Genomic DNA, 18,136 nt, shown 5'->3' with positions numbered 1-18,136 from the left:
GGCTAGTCAGCTCCTCAGGCAGTGCCGAGTTGCATAGGTAGTGTTAGGCGCAATCCACTGCTGCTTTTAGTTGTGTGAGGATAGGTTCAGGTATTGCAGTCTGCAGAGATTCCACGTCTCAGAGCTTGTTCTATTGTTTTTGGGTTATTGCCATATCACTGTATGTGCGCTGATTACTGCACACTGTGTTGCCTGATAGCACAGCATAACAGTACAAGGAGCCCAAACCAATGATTCTCAATAGAGGGAAAAAGGAAGTCCTGACATCATTTTTTTTTTCCTCAGCTCTGTCTTCAGTTTTTTTTTTTTTTTTTCCCCTAGACATTAGAGTGCTTCAGGACACAGCTGTGGACATGGATATTCAGGCTCTGTGCTCCTCAATGGATAATCTCGTTATAAATGTACAAAAGATTCAAGATACAATTGATCAGAAATCTATGCTAGAACCAAGAATTCCTATTCCTGATTTGTTTTTTGGTGACAGAACTAAGTTCCTGAGCTTCAAAAATAATTGTAAGCTATTTCTGGCCTTGAAACCTCATTCTTCTGGTAATCCTATTCAACAGGTTTTGATTATTATTTCTTTTTTGCGCGGCGACCCACAGGACTGGGCGTTTTCTCTTGCGCCAGGAGACCCTGCATTGAGTAATGTTGATGCGTTTTTCCAGGCGCTTGGATTGCTTTACGATGAGCCTAATTCAGTGGATCAGGCTGAGAAAAATTTGCTGGCTTTATGCCAGGGTCAGGATGATGTAGAAGTATATTGTCAGAAATTTAGGAAGTGGTCAGTACTCACTCTGTGGAATGAATCTGCACTGGCGGCTTGGTTCAGAAAGGGTCTCTCTGAAGCTCTTAAGGATGTCATGGTGGGATTTCCTATGCCTGCTGGTTTGAATGAGTCTATGTCCTTGGCCATTCAGATCGGTCGTCGCTTGCGCGAGCGTAAATCTGTGCACCATCTGGCGGTATTGTCTGAGAGTAAACCTGAGCCTATGCAGTGCGACAGGACGATGACTAAAGTTGAACGGCAAGAACACAGACGTCTGAACAGGCTGTGTTTCTACTGTGGTGATTCCACTCATGCTATTTCTAATTGTCCTAAGCGCACTAGGCGGTTCGATAGCTCTGCCGTCATTGGTACTGTACAGTCCAAATTCCTTCTGTCCATTACCTTGATATGCTCTTTGTCATCGTATTCTGTCATGGCGTTTGTGGATTCAGGCGCTGCCCTGAATCTGATGGATTTGGATTATGCTAAACGTTGTGGATTTTTCTTGGAGCCTTTGCGGTGTCCTATTCCGTTGAGAGGAATTGATGCTACACCTTTGGCCAAGAATAAGCCTCAGTACTGGGCCCAGCTGACCATGTGCATGGCTCCTGCACATCAGGAAGTTATTCGCTTTCTGGTACTGCATAATCTGCATGATGTGGTCGTGTTGGGGTTGCCATGGCTACAAACCCATAATCCAGTATTAGATTGGAACTCTATGTCGGTAACCAGCTGGGGTTGTCAGGGGGTACATGGTGATGTTCCATTTTTGTCTATTTCGTCATCCATTCCTTCTGACATCCCAGAGTTCTTGTCTGACTTTCAGGATGTATTTGAAGAGCCCAAGTCTGATGCCCTACCTCCGCATAGGAATTGTGATTGTGCTATCAATTTGATTCCTGGTAGTAAATTCCCTAAGGGTCGTTTATTTAATTTGTCCGTGCCTGAACACACCGCTATGTGCAGTTATGTGAAAGAATCCCTGGAGAAGGGACATATTCGCCCATCGTCATCACCATTGGGAGCAGGGTTCTTTTTTGTAGCCAAAAAGGATGGTTCGCTAAGACCGTGTATTGATTACCGCCTTCTTAATAAGATCACTGTTAAGTTTCAGTATCCCTTGCCATTGATATCTGACTTGTTTGCTCGGATTAAGGGGGCTAGTTGGTTTACTAAGATTGATCTTCGTGGTGCGTATAATCTGGTGAGAATCAGGCAGGGAGATGAATGGAAAACGGCATTTAATACGCCCGAGGGTCATTTTGAGTATCTGGTGATGCCGTTCGGACTTGCCAATGCTCCATCTGTTTTTCAGTCTTTTATGCATGACATTTTCCGTGAGTATCTGGATAAATTCCTGATTGTTTACTTGGATGACATTTTGATCTTCTCTGATGATTGGGAGTCTCATGTGAAGCAAGTCAGAATGGTTTTCCAGGTACTGCGTGCTAATTCCTTGTTCGTGAAGGGATCAAAGTGTCTCTTCGGTGTGCAGAAAGTTTCATTTTTGGGGTTCATCTTTTCCCCTTCTACTATCGAGATGGATCCGGTTAAGGTCCAGGCCATCCAGGATTGGACTCAGCCGACATCTCTGAAAAGTCTGCAGAAATTCCTGGGCTTTGCTAATTTTTATCGTCGCTTCATCTGTAATTTTTCTAGCATTGCCAGACCATTGACCGATTTGACCAAGAAGGGTGCTGATTTGGTTAATTGGTCTTCTGCTGCCGTGGAAGCTTTTCAGGAGTTGAAGCGTCGTTTTTGCTGTGCCCCTGTGTTGTGTCAACCAGATGTTTCTCTTCCGTTCCAGGTCGAGGTTGATGCTTCTGAGATTGGAGCAGGGGCGGTTTTGTCACAGAGAGGTTCTGGTTGCTCAGTGTTGAAACCATGTGCTTTCTTTTCCAGGAAATTTTCTGCTGCTGAGCGTAATTATGATGTGGGCAACCGAGAGTTGCTGGCCATGAAGTGAGCATTCGAGGAGTGGCGTCATTGGCTTGAGGGAGCTAAGCATCGCGTGGTGGTATTGACTGATCATAAGAATCTTACTTATCTCGAGTCTGCCGAGCACTTGAATCCTAGACAGGCCCGTTGGTCGTTATTTTTTGCTCGTTTTGATTTTGTGATTTCGTACCTTCCGGGCTCTAAAAATGTGAAGGCGGATGCTCTGTCTAGGAGTTTTGTGCCCGACTCTCCGGGGTTATCTGAGCCGGCGAGTATCCTCAAGGAAGGAGTCATTGTGTCTGCCATCTCTCCTGATTTGCGGAGAGTGTTGCAGAAATTTCAGGCTAATAAACCTGATCGTTGTCCGGCCGAGAAACTGTTCGTCCCTGATAGGTGGACTAGTAAAGTTATCTCTGAACTTCATTGTTCGGTGCTGGCTGGTCATCCAGGAATCTTTGGTACCAGAGAGTTAGTGGCTAGATCCTTCTGGTGGCCATCTCTGTCACGGGATGTGCGTGCTTTTGTGCAGTCCTGTGGGATTTGTGCTAGGGCTAAGCCCTGCTGTTCACGTGCCAGTGGGTTGCTTTTGCCCTTGCCGGTCCCGAAGAGGCCTTGGACACATATTTCGATGGATTTCATTTCTGACCTTCCCGTTTCTCAAAAGATGTCGGTCATTTGGGTGGTCTGTGATCGCTTTTCTAAAATGGTCCATCTGGTGCCCTTGGTTAAATTGCCTTCCTCCTCTGATTTGGTGCCTTTGTTCTTCCAGCATGTGGTTCGTTTGCATGGCATTCCTGAGAATATTGTTTCTGACAGAGGTTCCCAGTTTGTCTCGAGGTTCTGGCGAGCCTTTTGTGGTAGGATGGGCATTGACCTATCTTTTTCCTCGGCCTTCCATCCTCAGACTAATGGCCAGACCGAACAAACCAATCAGACCTTGGAAACATATCTGAGATGTTTTGTTTCTGCTGACCAGGATGATTGGGTGTCATTTTTGCCGTTGGCTGAGTTCGCCCTTAATAATCGGGCCAGCTCGGCTACCTTGGTCTCTCCATTTTTCTGCAATTCTGGGTTCCATCCTCGTTTCTCTTCAGGACAGGTTGAGTCTTCGGACTGTCCTGGTGTGGATTCTGTGGTGGACAGGTTGCAGCAGATCTGGACTCAGGTAGTGGACAATTTGACCTTGTCCCAGGAGAAGGCTCAGCTTTTCGCTAATCGTAGACGCCGTGTGGGTCCCCGACTTCGTGTTGGGGATCTGGTTTGGTTATCTTCTCGTCATATTCCTATGAAGGTTTCCTCTCCTAAATTTAAACCTCGTTTTATTGGTCCGTATAGGATTTCTGAGATTCTCAATCCGGTGTCTTTTCGTCTGACCCTCCCAGACTCCTTTTCCATACATAATGTATTCCATAGGTCGTTGTTGAGAAGATACGTGGCACCTATGGTTCCATCTGTGGAGCCTCCTGCCCCTGTTTTGGTGGAGGGGGAATTGGAGTATATTGTGGAGAAAATTTTGGATTCTCGTGTCTCTAGACGGAAACTCCAGTATCTGGTCAAATGGAAGGGTTATGCTCAGGAGGATAATTCCTGGGTTTTTGCCTCTGATGTCCATGCTCCAGATCTTGTTCGTGCCTTTCATGTGGCTCATCCTGGTCGGCCTGGGGGTTCTGGTGAGGGTTCAGTGACCCCTCCTCAAGGGGGGGGGTACTGTTGTGAATTCTGTGGCTGAATTCACTCCTGTGGTCACAAGTGGTATTGCAGCCTCTGGACTTCCTCCCTCAGGTGTTTTGGTGAGCTCGTTGGCTGCCTTGCTATTTAACTCCACCTGAGTCTGTCTTCCTTGCTCCTTGTCAATGTTCCAGTGTTGGATCTGAGCTACTGCATCTTTCCTGTGGCCTGCTGCTCTGCTAGATAAGTGTTACTTTGTTTTTGTTTCCGTTTTTTCTGTCCAGCTGTGCTATTCTCTTTTGCTGGAAGCTCTGAGACGCAAAGGGTGCACCGCCGTGCCGTTAGTTCGGCACGGTGGGTCTTTTTGCCCCCCTTTGTGTGGTTCTGCTTTAGGGTTTTTTGTAGACTGCATAGTTCTCTTTGCTATCCTCGCTCTGTCTAGAATATCGGGCCTCACTTTGCTGAATCTATTTCATTCCTACGTTTTGTCTTTTCATCTTGCTAACAGTCATTATATGTGGGGGGCTGCCTATTCCTTTGGGGTATTTCTCTGAGGCAAGTCAGGCTTGTATTTCTATCTTCAGGCTAGTCAGCTCCTCAGGCAGTGCCGAGTTGCATAGGTAGTGTTAGGCGCAATCCACTGCTGCTTTTAGTTGTGTGAGGATAGGTTCAGGTATTGCAGTCTGCAGAGATTCCACGTCTCAGAGCTTGTTCTATTGTTTTTGGGTTATTGCCATATCACTGTATGTGCGCTGATTACTGCACACTGTGTTGCCTGATAGCACAGCATAACAGATAATCCTCTGTTGGCTCCCAAAGGCATCAACTCCGACCCCTGTCATTACTTTACTCTTTGCCAACTCTTCTGGCACCAACTAGGCGTGTGTTGCCTCACATGCTCACATCACCCCACCATGCATGTTACGACATCAATCAAGGCCTAGTTGGCGGACAATGAAGAGAAGTGTGGAGCCAGTGCTGGTGTCTTAATGAGTGAGCAGAGGACCGAAGTAGTGCAGAAGCAGCAGAGATAAGTGACGTCTGAGGTTAGAGTGATATTTAATTGTTTTGTTAACCCCTTTTCAGCCCATATAAACTTTGGCAAAATGGAACCTACTGCTAATCATTTTGCATTTTGCAAGATTTTCACTATTTGAATCACAAAATCTCAGATTCTATAAAATTAGCAAATTTGGGGGAAAATCTAACCAGATCTATTTTAGAGTCACTTGTCCATACTGCCATGTAATTCTACATTTTCCTTGCAGCTGTCACATCAAGGGAAAAGTCTTGCTGGTTTGGGCTTTCCCCTGCAAAATCATCTGTTCCCTGAGGCTTTTGGGTAACTGATTACCACAGAGGGTCTAATTGGGAAAAATGTCAGTCTCTGATGACTATATCCCTTAAAATGCACAAGCTCAGGGAACATACACATGACTGATTATATTAAACGAGTGCTATCCATGGTTTTCACCGATAGCGATTGTACCTATGATATGGCAAAATAATTATTTGGAAAAGGGGACAATAAATTGAATAAAATTGCCTTTTTTGCAAAACATAGGGCACGTGGTGGCACAAAGGGCGTTCACTAAAATACAATAATTGTACATAGCATATAAAACAATTAATGAATACAAAACACCATAAATCCACTGTTAAGTACATAAATGTAAATATGACCCAATAACCCCCTGACAATGGTCTAGTTCAAAACGCGCGTCGGGGTTTGGCACCACGTTCAACAGATTATTACATTTGGTATGTTTTTCAGCACTATGTCAGCGTACCTGTAAATTTGACCGGTAGCCATATAATATTGGTGTTCATTACATAGCAATGATTTTTTTATTTTATAATTATACAATCCCTTGATGGATGGAGAGTTCATTCTATTCAATGCCATACTCTATCTCGTTAGGTAACCTGCACCATCAATACTTATGAATCTCTATGAATTCTTTGATAAACATGTGCAGGACCTATTTTTGCCAACTCTTTATTTTTGCCTCTAAATACATCCCTTTGATAGACAAAGTGTCCATTTATTACTTAAAGGGAACCTGTCACCTGAATTTGGCGGGACTGGTTTTGGGTCATATGGGCGGAGTTTTCTGGTGTTTGATTCACCCTTTCCTTACCCGCTGGCTGCATGCTCGCTGCAATATTGGATTGAAGTTCATTCTCTGTCCTCTATAGTACACGCCTGCACAAGGCAAGATTGCTTTGCGCAGGCGTGTACTATGGAGGACAGAGAATGAACTTCAATCCAATATTGCAGCCAGCATGCAGCCAGCGGGTAAGGAAAGGGTGAATCAAACACCAGAAAACTCCGCCCATATGACCCAAAACCAGTCCCGCCAAATTCAGGTGACAGGTTCCCTTTAATGACATACTTTACCTGGGTAGATAACTTGCACCATCTCAGGCTACTGGGCATTATGGATTCTTTATTCGTTAGATATTTTCTTGGGATTTATAACCCATTTCATTCAAAGTATTGAGTCTCCAATGATTTTTTTATATATTTCCAATATAGGATTGCATATATATTTTCATATATATTTTTGCTAATTGCTGCTAGCACTTTGCACTTTTATTGGGTCATATTTACATTAATGTGCTTTGCGGTGGAATTATTCTGTTTTGTATTCATTCATTGCTGTATTTTTTATGAGTGCCCTTTGTGTCACCACATGCCCTATTTTTTTGCAATAAAGGTAACTTTTATTCAATTTATTGTCCCCTTATCCAAATAATTCTTTTGATCTTATCTAGGCCTTTTTTTCATTTGGTTTGTTTAGTGCACTCCAAGTGGTTTCACTATTGTCCGTAGGCACTCCCAGATATAGAACATGTAACTAATTATTATATCATTATTTATATTAATCATTCATGTCAGAATGTGTCATTTCTGTCCTTTACAAATCTGCTCTAATTGGGGCTGTGCCCATGTCTGATCTCGTGAGTGGTCCAAGGAAAAAATCGGAGACATGCATCAAAATCGACAATGCAAGTCTATGGGTCTGTGATAAGCATCGGACCACACTCAAATGACATCCAGGTGCGGTCCAATTTTCATGGACTGACGGTTTGGAGAAAGTGGAAAAACTTTTTTCCTCTCCATTTCGGAGAAAAACTGATGTCGGTCTCATCAAACTCTGATCAGAGTCTCCTTAGAATAATCGGACAGTTTTTCTCTGAAAACGCTTGTGTGCACCTATCCTTACAATGAGGACGGTAGCTTGTTCGTTTTGCTGCTCCATCCCAACACCCAACCCAAGTTATGGAATACACAACTTGTGGAAAAAGTTTTAGATTATTTGAGAAGATAGAAACTTTTTGAAACCTTAACTTATGTCCAAATATGTGTTATACAATGACACTTTTCATGTAATGATGAAATTCAAACCTTTCAAAGCCAACAAAACTTGAACATACATTACCAATCAGGTATTTGTTTTTGAACAAAGCAGGCTCCACCGCTCTGAACAGTCATGAGTAATGTCATCCTTCGTTCTACCAGGAACAAAAGGTGCCTATTATGGACCTTGCTTCATGAATACTTGTCATTGCAGTGAAAATGCAAGTATTGTGAATGGAATGTGCTCAGCGAGTTTTGCATTTTTATACTTTGATACCCAAGTCAAGAAAAAAAATCTATTCATTACCTACATTGTATCAGTAGTTTCCTTTATTCTTCATGTAATCACTTAGCTCTTTACCTACAAGCTACATTAACATTGCCGTTTTGGTTTTTCTTCAAGTCAGGCTCCAGGAAAATGAAAAGGTTGCAATGTTCTTAAGAGCTATGTTAAATCTTACTGTGCTAGGTAACTACGGTACCTTGTTCCTAAATCTAGAATAGTGTATTTAGTTATTTTGTAAGTTTTGTGATTGTTTTGAACTGCTTTGTATTAACTTATGTTATTTGATTTGAAAGGTTGGAGGAATCCATGTCAAAGGGGTTTCATAGGAAAGAAAAACCATGGCTGCATTCTTTACGACACGCCCAATGCCCCCCCCCCCCCAAAAAAAAAAAAAACAGCGCCAGAATTCCTTGTATTATCTGTTAGTCTTGTCATTAGGTCAAAAGTAGCCATTTTTGCTCTATTTTTATTCCTGCTCCTTCTCCGAGCATTTTTTTTTAAAATTCATCATACAGTTCCAGAGATATAGGCTTTTTTATTTAGCGATTATTTTTTATGGATGTTACCAATGGGGTGGAGCTCACAGGGCAGTAATGCAGATCAGCTTAAAGACACGCCCCCAGAGAATACTGTAAGACAGGCCCTTTTGGCAAAGACCAGAAAAAAATGGCCCGTGTCTTTGAAGCCATATGGCAGCTTTAGAAAATAAAATGGTATACTCAAGGAAGTAGTGAGAATAAAATAAACCAAAAACTGTATTGGTGGCCAGTCCTCCTTAAGCTGCCGGGCTATCAGTGGCTTGACTTGAAACCCACTGATTTCAATGAAAAATCTCCAACTACCTCGAGCCTTTGAAGGGAATGTATATGCAGGTTTTTGCTATATAATCTGGGGACAGCATGAGGCTTGGGCTGAGACTTTTAGCAATGTGTCACTTATTAGGCTTGTGCTATTGTTTCCCTACATTGATGGTTTTATCACCAGGAGGTTATCACATCCTGCACTACAGCTCTCATGAGCCCTCCTCTGTTATCTATTGACTGTGAGCTCATCTAAGAAGCAGGTCACAGTCAATAGACAATGTACATAAACAGCCTGGTGTAGGAAGAGTTATCTGTGGAGTGGGAGGTATTTGCTGTCGGAGCTCATCTTAATGTTTCATCTAAAAACTCTGATTGTATCACAACCGCTGCACTCAGCATACTAAGTGATACATTTTTGGAATCAGTGTCTGTTTCCCTACATTATGCTGCTCTCAGATGAGGTTGCAAAAAGCTGGTAACAGATTCGCTTTAATAGAATTGCTCTTCACATATGAGACAAAAGGGCAAAATGTTATTTTTTTTTTTGCAAAAACTGTAATCTTGTGTAAGATGTTTTGAAATAAGGTCCATGATGCTATTTGGCAAAATAGTTCAATAAATTTAAGGGATCAGAAATAGTGGAAATTATTAATTTATATCTATGGATAAAGATGTCCGAACACAGCACTTTACAGACATTATCATCGCTGTCCCCGATTGGGGCTCACAGTCTAAATTCCCTATCAGTATGCCTTTGGAGTGTGGGAAGAAACTGGAACACTTGGAGGAAACCCCCGTAAGTGCAGCGCCCCAGAGACCTGGTCATTGCAGTATGACGCTCTGCCACTAAGGGGAGTGATGGTACGTCTGATGGCACTAAGGAGTTCTCCTGACCAGGTATCACCAGAACACATTACACTTCACACTCCGGCCACTAGGGGGAGAAAAAGGCTTTATTTATTGGGCCACTTCTCACACTGGTAAAACTAGGGGTTGGGGAGGAAGTTAGTCAGACGCTGACTGGGTTGGATTCAGGCAACATCCCGTGGCAGGGGGTGTTGCAGGGAGAAGACACAGGGGGGTCCCTGTCAGGCGTGGGAACCTGGCAGGTGCCTAGCGAACAGAGCAGAATGTAACGGAACCGCGCCTGCACACCCCGCGGCTTTATCCAAGAGAGAGACACGAAGGGAAGGATATTGTGGAACAGTGTAAACAAGATCAAGCACATAGGAGTACCAGTAGGAGTCGTGCCGTGACACCGAGGCAACATCCTACTGAGGCGCGTAGCCGGTGGCCGGAACACCGCGGGAGTTACTGACTCTAAGCCTTACTTCGAACACCGCAGGACAGTTATTCATAGGTTGGCTGTCTACCTTACTACACCTACGAAGACATAGGGGGCAACAGTGGGAGAGGGGCGTCTCTAGGGTCTCGGAAGACCTCCAGGCCTTCCCGTCATACGGGTGCGTCCTAGCCATAACATACCTGGGGGACGTTGAACTAGAAACATCTGGAACCAAAAAGAGAGAGCTGTAGAGAATGAACGAACGAGAACAGCAGTTGTGAGGACTATTCCGAATGCTCAGCAGGGTAGGACTACAACACACTGGCGCTAGTGGTAGGCAACGATTTCCATCTGCGAATGAAACTCTGGATGTGCCCATTGGACCGGCCGGTCTCAGATAGCCCTGTTAAGCGTGCTCTGGATTGAGGATCCTGAAGTCTTCAGTAAAGAGGTAAAGAGACTGCAACCCTGTGTCCTCGTTACAGACTGCACCACCTTTATTGGACGCCCCTTAGCAGGGTCGCGGACCGGGTCTAGCCACCGTGACAGCCTCAGAACCGAACCAGAGAGGCCCGGTACCGAGAACTCGTGGCCCTGTGTCTGGGGGTGCTCCAACTTGGCATCACGAACAGGATCCTACTTAAGCCTGAGAAGCAGGTCATGTGTGCCTTGGAACTGTGACTGAAACGTGTTGAACTGTGATTTATTGCAAGGACTGTGTGTTGCTATCTGCCGCAAGATTCCCGCCAAAACTGCTGCCATTATAGCGCCACAAGGAGCGCAAGAGAAGAAGAAGGGCGTGGAAGTGGGCGTGAGTAAGCTGGAGAGCGCGAAAGATAATGGCCGCCCAGTCTAAATATATCTGTACCTTGAGGACGTGTCCGTCAGCAGCTGAGATCCGCCTCTTGATCCTCAATGGGGGGTGGAGGAACAAGAAACAAAACCGCCCACGAAGAAGAGAGCGGGAAAGAGACCAGGAAGTGATCCATGTGGAGGACGCCATGGCCGGCCGCTCAGACCCAGACAGCGGGGTTGAAGCAGAGGGCTCCCCCAGCTACCTGGAAGAGTACAACAGCCAGAGCCTCACATCCGGGACCGGTCTCCTGCAGGGTGAGGTGGAGGGCCTTATGGAGCAGCTTCTCCAGTGGAGGCTTGAGACCAAGGCCTCGTGCCAGGAGGCACCAGCGGAGGAACTCCCGACCCCGGATACTGTACCATCCTTGGAGTCAGCTGCAACGGAGGAAGCCGCACCGACCGGTGAGTCCGCCGACCCCACCCTGCCAGCGGAAGACTTGCTGATAGGCCCGGTCGCAGCGCCCTTTTCCCCGGGGACCCATAAACTCCAACACCTTCCACAATGGGATCAGGCCACGGGCATGGAGCACTTCTTAAAGGCCCCGATCTCGCCGTTCACCATGCCAGGCAAGGTCTATGCGGAGCGCACGGTGTGCCGCTGGGTGAACCCGGGATCCGACTTCATGGGGTTCCCCTGGGTGAAGACACGAGAAGGGGAGATGGTGGAGGCCCTTAGCTGGGACGAGTACCAGGCCCAGCTGGATCAGCAGTGGGAGGAGCAGGAGAAACAGCACCAGGCCCAGCGAGAAGCCCACTACCGGCGAGACCTCGAGGTGAAGGATCGGGCCCGCAAGGACTGCACCACCCACCAGGCCCCGCACAGGCAGGGCACCATTGTGGACTTCAAGCTCTGTGGGGGATGGGGCTTCATTAAGGATCTGGATCTGTATTCTGAGGTTTTCGTGAACCGGAGGGATGTGGAGTCCCATCTCAAGGAAGGCCACCTGGACCGGGATCTATACAAGGGGGACGAAGTCACCTACACCTGGCATGTTGGGGAGAGGGGGTGGTTCGCCCTGAATGTGCGCAAGCGACCAGTCCCCATGACATCACCAGTCAAAGCGGCGGAGAAGCCATCCCCCATAGCGAAGGTGCCCCCTTGTGACCGGAAAACGACCGTCACCAAGACCGCGGTGGTGACCCCCACACGCACCATTGTGAAAACCACCACTTGCACCGTGGACACTGCTACTATGGTGGTGGCGGAGAGCTCAACCTCAGGAGTGATTGGCACCTCGGTTGCGGTGAGGTCCAGGACAATTGCCACACAGACCCCTGACTGGAGCCCGGGATCTCCTGTGACCACACCGAGTGCCCGCGAGTACCCGGCAGGTTGGCCCCGCCCATTGCTGCCGGTGGAGTTGTCACGACCACTAACGCCGAGGAAATAAATCTCGGAAGCCCGCAATTGTACATAGTTAACTGTTTCCTGTTTGCTGCTTTAAACCCGTCCAGGGTTATTCCGCAGGGGTTAGAGAGAGAGTCCTCCTGAGAACCGTAGAATGATGGTCGGTACAATGACAGTAGACCCAGCCAAGGAGCTAGGCGGTCCTGCATTGGTGAAGCTAGAACGGAAAGAAAAGTTGAGTTATTTATATAGTATTTTATAGTAGGCCTTTAGTGGGTTCAGCTTATAAGCCCTTAAAGGAAAAGTTAAATTATTGCTCAGAGTTTGCACTTGGTAGACTACCCGGCTGGGTACTGAGAGCTATTTATAGTCAGAATGTTATTTAAAAATATTTAACCTTGTTTTTGTTTGTAACGTTCAAGTGATCTCACCTCCCATAAAGGGAAGCATTATTCTAATTATCTGTTTTAAGCATTTCAAAATTTTGTATGTCTTTTGCTGCAATGTATTGTTGTTCTTCTTCCCAGTCCAGGAGTACTGGATTTAACCGGGGGGGGGGGGGGGGGGGGAGTGCAGCGCCCCTGAGACCTGGTCATTGCAGTATGACGCTCTGCCACTAAGGGGAGTGATGGTACGTCTGATGGCACTAAAGGAGTTCTCCTGACCAGGTATCACCAGAACACTTTACACTTCACACTCCGGCCACTAGGGGGAGAACAAGGCTTTATTTATTGGGCCACTCCTCACACTGGTAAAACTAGGGGTTGGGGAGGAAGTTAGTCAGAAGCTGACTGGGTTGGATTCAGGCAACATCCCGTGGCAGGGGGTGTTGCAGGGAGAAGATACAGGGGGGTCCCTGTCAGGCGTGGGAACCTGGCAGGTGCCTAGCGAACAGAGCAGAACGTAACGTAACCGCGCCTGCACACCCCGCGGCGGTATCCAAGAGAGAGACACGAAGGGAAGGATATTGTGGAACAGTGTAAACGAGATCAAGCACAAAGGAGTACCAGTAGGAGTCGTGCCGTGAGACCGAGGCAACATCCTACTGAGGCGCGTAGCCGGTGGCCGGAACACCGTGGGAGTAACTGACTCTAAGCCTTACTTCGAACTCCGCAGGACAGTTAATCATAGGTTGGCTGTCTACCTTACTACACCTACGAAGACATAGGGGGCAACAGTGGGAGAGGGGCGTCTCTAGGGTGCCGGAAGACCTCCAGGCCTTCCCGTCATATGGGTGTGTCCTAGCCATAACATACCTGGGGGACGTTGAACTAGAAACATCTGGAACCAAAAAGAGAGAGCTGTAGAGAATGAACGAACGAGAACAGCAGTTGTGAGGACTATTCCGAATGCTCAGCAGGGTAGGACTACAACACACAGGCGCTAGTGGTAGGCAACAATTTCCATCTGCGAATGAAACTCTGGATGTGCCCATCGGACCGGCCGGTCTCAGATAGCCCTGTTAAGCGTGCTCTGGATTGAAGATCCTGAAGTCTTCAGTAAAGAGGTAAAGAGACTGCAACCCTGTGTCCTCGTTACAGACTGCACCACCTTTATTGGACGCCCCTTAGCAGGGTCGCGGACCGGGTCTAGCCACCGTGACAGCCTCAGAACCGAACCAGAGAGGCCCGGTACCGAGAACTCGTGGCCCTGTGTCTGGGGGTGCTCCATAAACATGGGGAGAACATACAAACTCCTTGCAGATGTTTTACCTGGTGGGACTTGCTGCAAAATAACCTGCTACCCACTAAGCCAATCCATAAGTCAAAGTCTCTTAAATCTGATTTTGGTGACTATCTTATTTGTATGGGTTAACAAATTCTTCGCCGATAGCTGATTTCAAAGGGGAGAGGTGTCTAGTCTACTAGATTGCAGCATGCCGATTTCCTTTTTACGAGGATGTTAAGCCTTTGGATGAGAAAGCTGGATGAAATATCAGTCAGCCATCAGTCGTGGGATGTATTTGGCCACCTTAAGGTGGACCTGTCACCAGGTCAACCTGGTCAATAGTGGACTGTTTTTGCTCTTATTTTATTATCACTGTTCCGCTGAGTATTCTTTTTAAATCTACCATATGGTTACAGCGATATTGTCCTTTTTAATTTGTGGTCTTTACGAATGGGGAATGTCTTACAGGATTCTCTTATATGCCTCTGGATTATTATCATGTAAGCCACACCCCATTGTAAAGAACATAGAAATTAGCAATGAGCAAAAAGGCCCATATCTATGGAAGTGTATGGTGGATTTGAAGAAAAAATAAATAAAATGAAAATACATTGGAACAACTGAAATTAGAAGCAGAAACCGGAAACTTTTGACCTGGTGACAGATTCTCTTTAAGTTGTTTTGGACTGTAAGAAGAAATTGTAGTCAAGAAATAGATGTTCTGCAGTCCTCTTGTCCTGCTTTATGTGGATGATGCGTCCTATGTCATCCACACAGTGCCCAAAATTGTGCTCGTATACAGGTGTAGTTCGCGCTGCCCTGCTGAGGTCATAGGAAAGTACTGTAGTTTGGTTTTACTTCAGGGTCATCGGAGTTCTTTGCCCTCTCCCGGCACATGGGTATTGCTATACTTTGCTCTGACCTCAACAGGGTAGAGCAAGTACGCCTGCGCAGGAGCGCAACTGGGGTCACTGTGCGGATGACGTAAGACACATCATCCACATGAAGTAGGGCTGGAGGACAGCCATTGTAGGAAGAGAGGAGATGCCGAAGCAAGACCAGGGAGGCATATATGACCAGACTGCAACATATGGGAAGACCATAAAAGGTATTTTCTGGTCTATGCAGAGGGAGCTGGAAACATATACATCTTGCTACACTGCTGTGACAGAGGCATTAAAAGTGGTGGCCGTACTTTATATTGGAATAACTTGGTTACAGGTTCCCATTTAAGTTTGGATATGGTACCATTGTTTGATGGTTATTAAATGAGGAGCATTAAACTATGTGTAGTCTATGGTTAACTATATACAGGTAAATATCCTCAGTGGCCTGTGGTGATGTATAAGCCAGACAAAATGGATTGCAGGATGTACTTTTTGAAAGACCATGAATAATGACTGAGAGTTACTAATGTACTGAATTCATAGGCAGGTCATTAGCTTTTTTGCTTATCTTTCATGTCTAGCCGTCTGCCCCATTGGGAAGTATTTACTGTCATAGAGCTGATGCGTTAGTCGGCAAAGCTCAGCTGTTGTTAATATCTGATGGCAAAACCCATGATTAATGACTTGAGGTGTGCGAATGTAATAATACACTATAGCTAAAATTCATTACCACTTGGTCATCTCATACAGAGCCATACTGGAAAGTGCATGAATGCTTTTCAGCAAAAACAAAAATATACTGAACATTGCCAATATTAAGATAAATTTATAATCATTCCGACAGGTGACATCAGTTCCAGACAGTAAAAAATATATTATTCGATCGGTTTGATGACATCATTGCAGTCCAAATAACATAGATCACAGGGTAATAGAGAAGAGGGGAGTTTCTAATTTACGTTAAAATCAGTTTTGACATTTTGCACAATTTATCGGCAAGATCATTCAAATAACTGAATTAATGTGCTTACTGTCATCTCCTTTCTTTACAGTTTGGATACCTCAGCAGGCATCGGGGTGATAATTTTTAAATCAATATATTTTCATAATGGAGGGATCGTTTATAGAGAATGTGTCAATTTGGAGTTAAAAGAACAAATACCATTTTAGAGTCAGTGCAGTGGTGTAAGCAGGGGTTAGGAGTCGGCACAGTGACCTTTTCCTGGGTTGAGAAAAATCATTGGGGTACAAAAAAATACTGCTTTCTCTTTGTTTTTTTTTCTTTTGAAATTTTGTACATCTAAGAAGTGGTATCACTAGTATCAAAGATATGGGACTTCTGGCTGGTGTCCCAGATCAATGGGTGATCACCAATTTGAGCTGTATTGGCGTCGACATGCTGCTGAGACAGTTGGATCCTGCGGCACCACCACTCTCCGTTCTGTAGGCCGCCGACACCCTGGTAGTGCATTTAGGGGTTCTTGTTACTGGAGGGAGTTAGGAGTCAGTGTGTTTAAAATATTTTATTGACCAGAATAAATTTTCCCCATTGGGCCAAGTTCAAATGAACAAGTAAATTGTTGTGCCAGTCACGTCCGTAATTTGTAGACCTGACTAGGTCCGTGTCCATCCAAAGTTTGGCTCAGGTACCAGAACTGTACCTGAACTTGTATCTGAACCTAAACCCCAAAAAACTAAATGGGACCCAAACTTTGGAGCTGGAAAATCTCTCTCTCTCTCTCCAGACTCCTGAACTCTAAAATAGGCATACAAGAAAAGTCCGTGTTCGGAGTTCAGCACCGGTCGCTTGTTGTCCAGTATAAACCCCAAACTTTACAGTTCGGGTTCTCTCATCTACAGTGAGTATCACAGGTGAGTGTAGAAGTTATCTGTCTTTTAAACTAGCGCTGTCTTTTCTTCAAAATATGTGTGGGATCTTTTTCCACACTGCCCCTTCATCCATGGGGAAAATCATTCATCCGCACTAGATTTAGATCGGTAAGTGTGAGCACATTTGCAGTCCATTGTACAGCACCTTGACATAACATACCCCAAAACTATATATCAGTGGAGTCAAGCCAATCTCATTCTATAGTCTATAATGTGTTATCAATTGATTGTAATCTTGGCAACCCAAGAGATTAGTAGGGCTGCAGAAGGGTTTGGAACATGTGCCTATAGGTAGGTACAGAAAACCATTGTCTTTTTTTATTTATCTTGCATTATGACCCTGGAATTATACCAGATCATTGTAGACTGGAATCCATTTAAAGGGGAATTATGAAAAGTTGATGTTTTTTAGATCATGAATAAAGAAATGGGGCATTAGACTGTTATGTAGCTTGGTGTGCACATAATGGATGTCTGTCTCACCTATCTCCTCTCTTTTTATTTGCTCTTTAAAGCCCAATTGGAAACACTAGATCTTCAGTCTCACAATCTGTGGGGGTTTAATATGGTAAGGTCTAAGGGTACCGTCACACTATACGATTTACCTACGATCACGACCAGCGATATGACCTGGCCGTGATCGTAGGTAAATCGTAGTGTGGTCGCTGGGGAGCTGTCACACAGACAGCTCTCCAGCGACCAACGATGCCGAGGTCCCTGGGTAACCAGGGTAAACATCGGGTAACTAAGCGCAGGACCGCGCTTAGTTACCCGATGTTTACCCTGGTTACAAGCGTTAAACTAAAAATAAACAAACAGCACATACTTACATTCTGGTGTCCGTCAGGTCCCTTGCAGTCTGCTTCCCGCATTGTGACTGCCGGCCGTAAAGTGAAAGTGAAAGCACAGCCGCTGTGCTCTGCTTTCACTTTACGGCCGGCAGTCACAGTGCGGGAAGCAGAGACGGCAAGGGACCTGACGGACACCAGATGTAAGTATGTGCTGTTTGTTTTTTTTTAGTTTAACGCTTGTAACCAGGGTAAACATTGGGTAACTAAGCGCGGTCCTGCGCTTAGTTACCCGATGTTTACCCTGGTTACAAGCGTTAAACTAAAAAAAAACAAACAGCACATACTTACATTCTGGTGTCCGTCAGGTCCCTTGCAGTCTGCTTCCCGCATTGTGACTGCCGGCCGTAAAGTGAAAGTGAAAACACAGCCGCTGTGCTCTGCTTTCACTTTACAGCCGGCAGTCACAGTGCGGGAAGCAGAGACGGCAAGGGACCTGACGGACACCAGATGTAAGTATGTGCTGTTTTTTTTTTTTTAGTTTAACGCTTGTAACCAGGGTAAACATCGGGTAACTAAGCGCGGTC

The sequence above is a fragment of the Ranitomeya imitator genome, chromosome 6, assembly GCF_032444005.1.
Source record: "Ranitomeya imitator isolate aRanImi1 chromosome 6, aRanImi1.pri, whole genome shotgun sequence".
NCBI classification, from domain to species: domain Eukaryota; kingdom Metazoa; phylum Chordata; class Amphibia; order Anura; family Dendrobatidae; genus Ranitomeya; species Ranitomeya imitator.
This window is presented reverse-complemented; position numbering follows the sequence as displayed.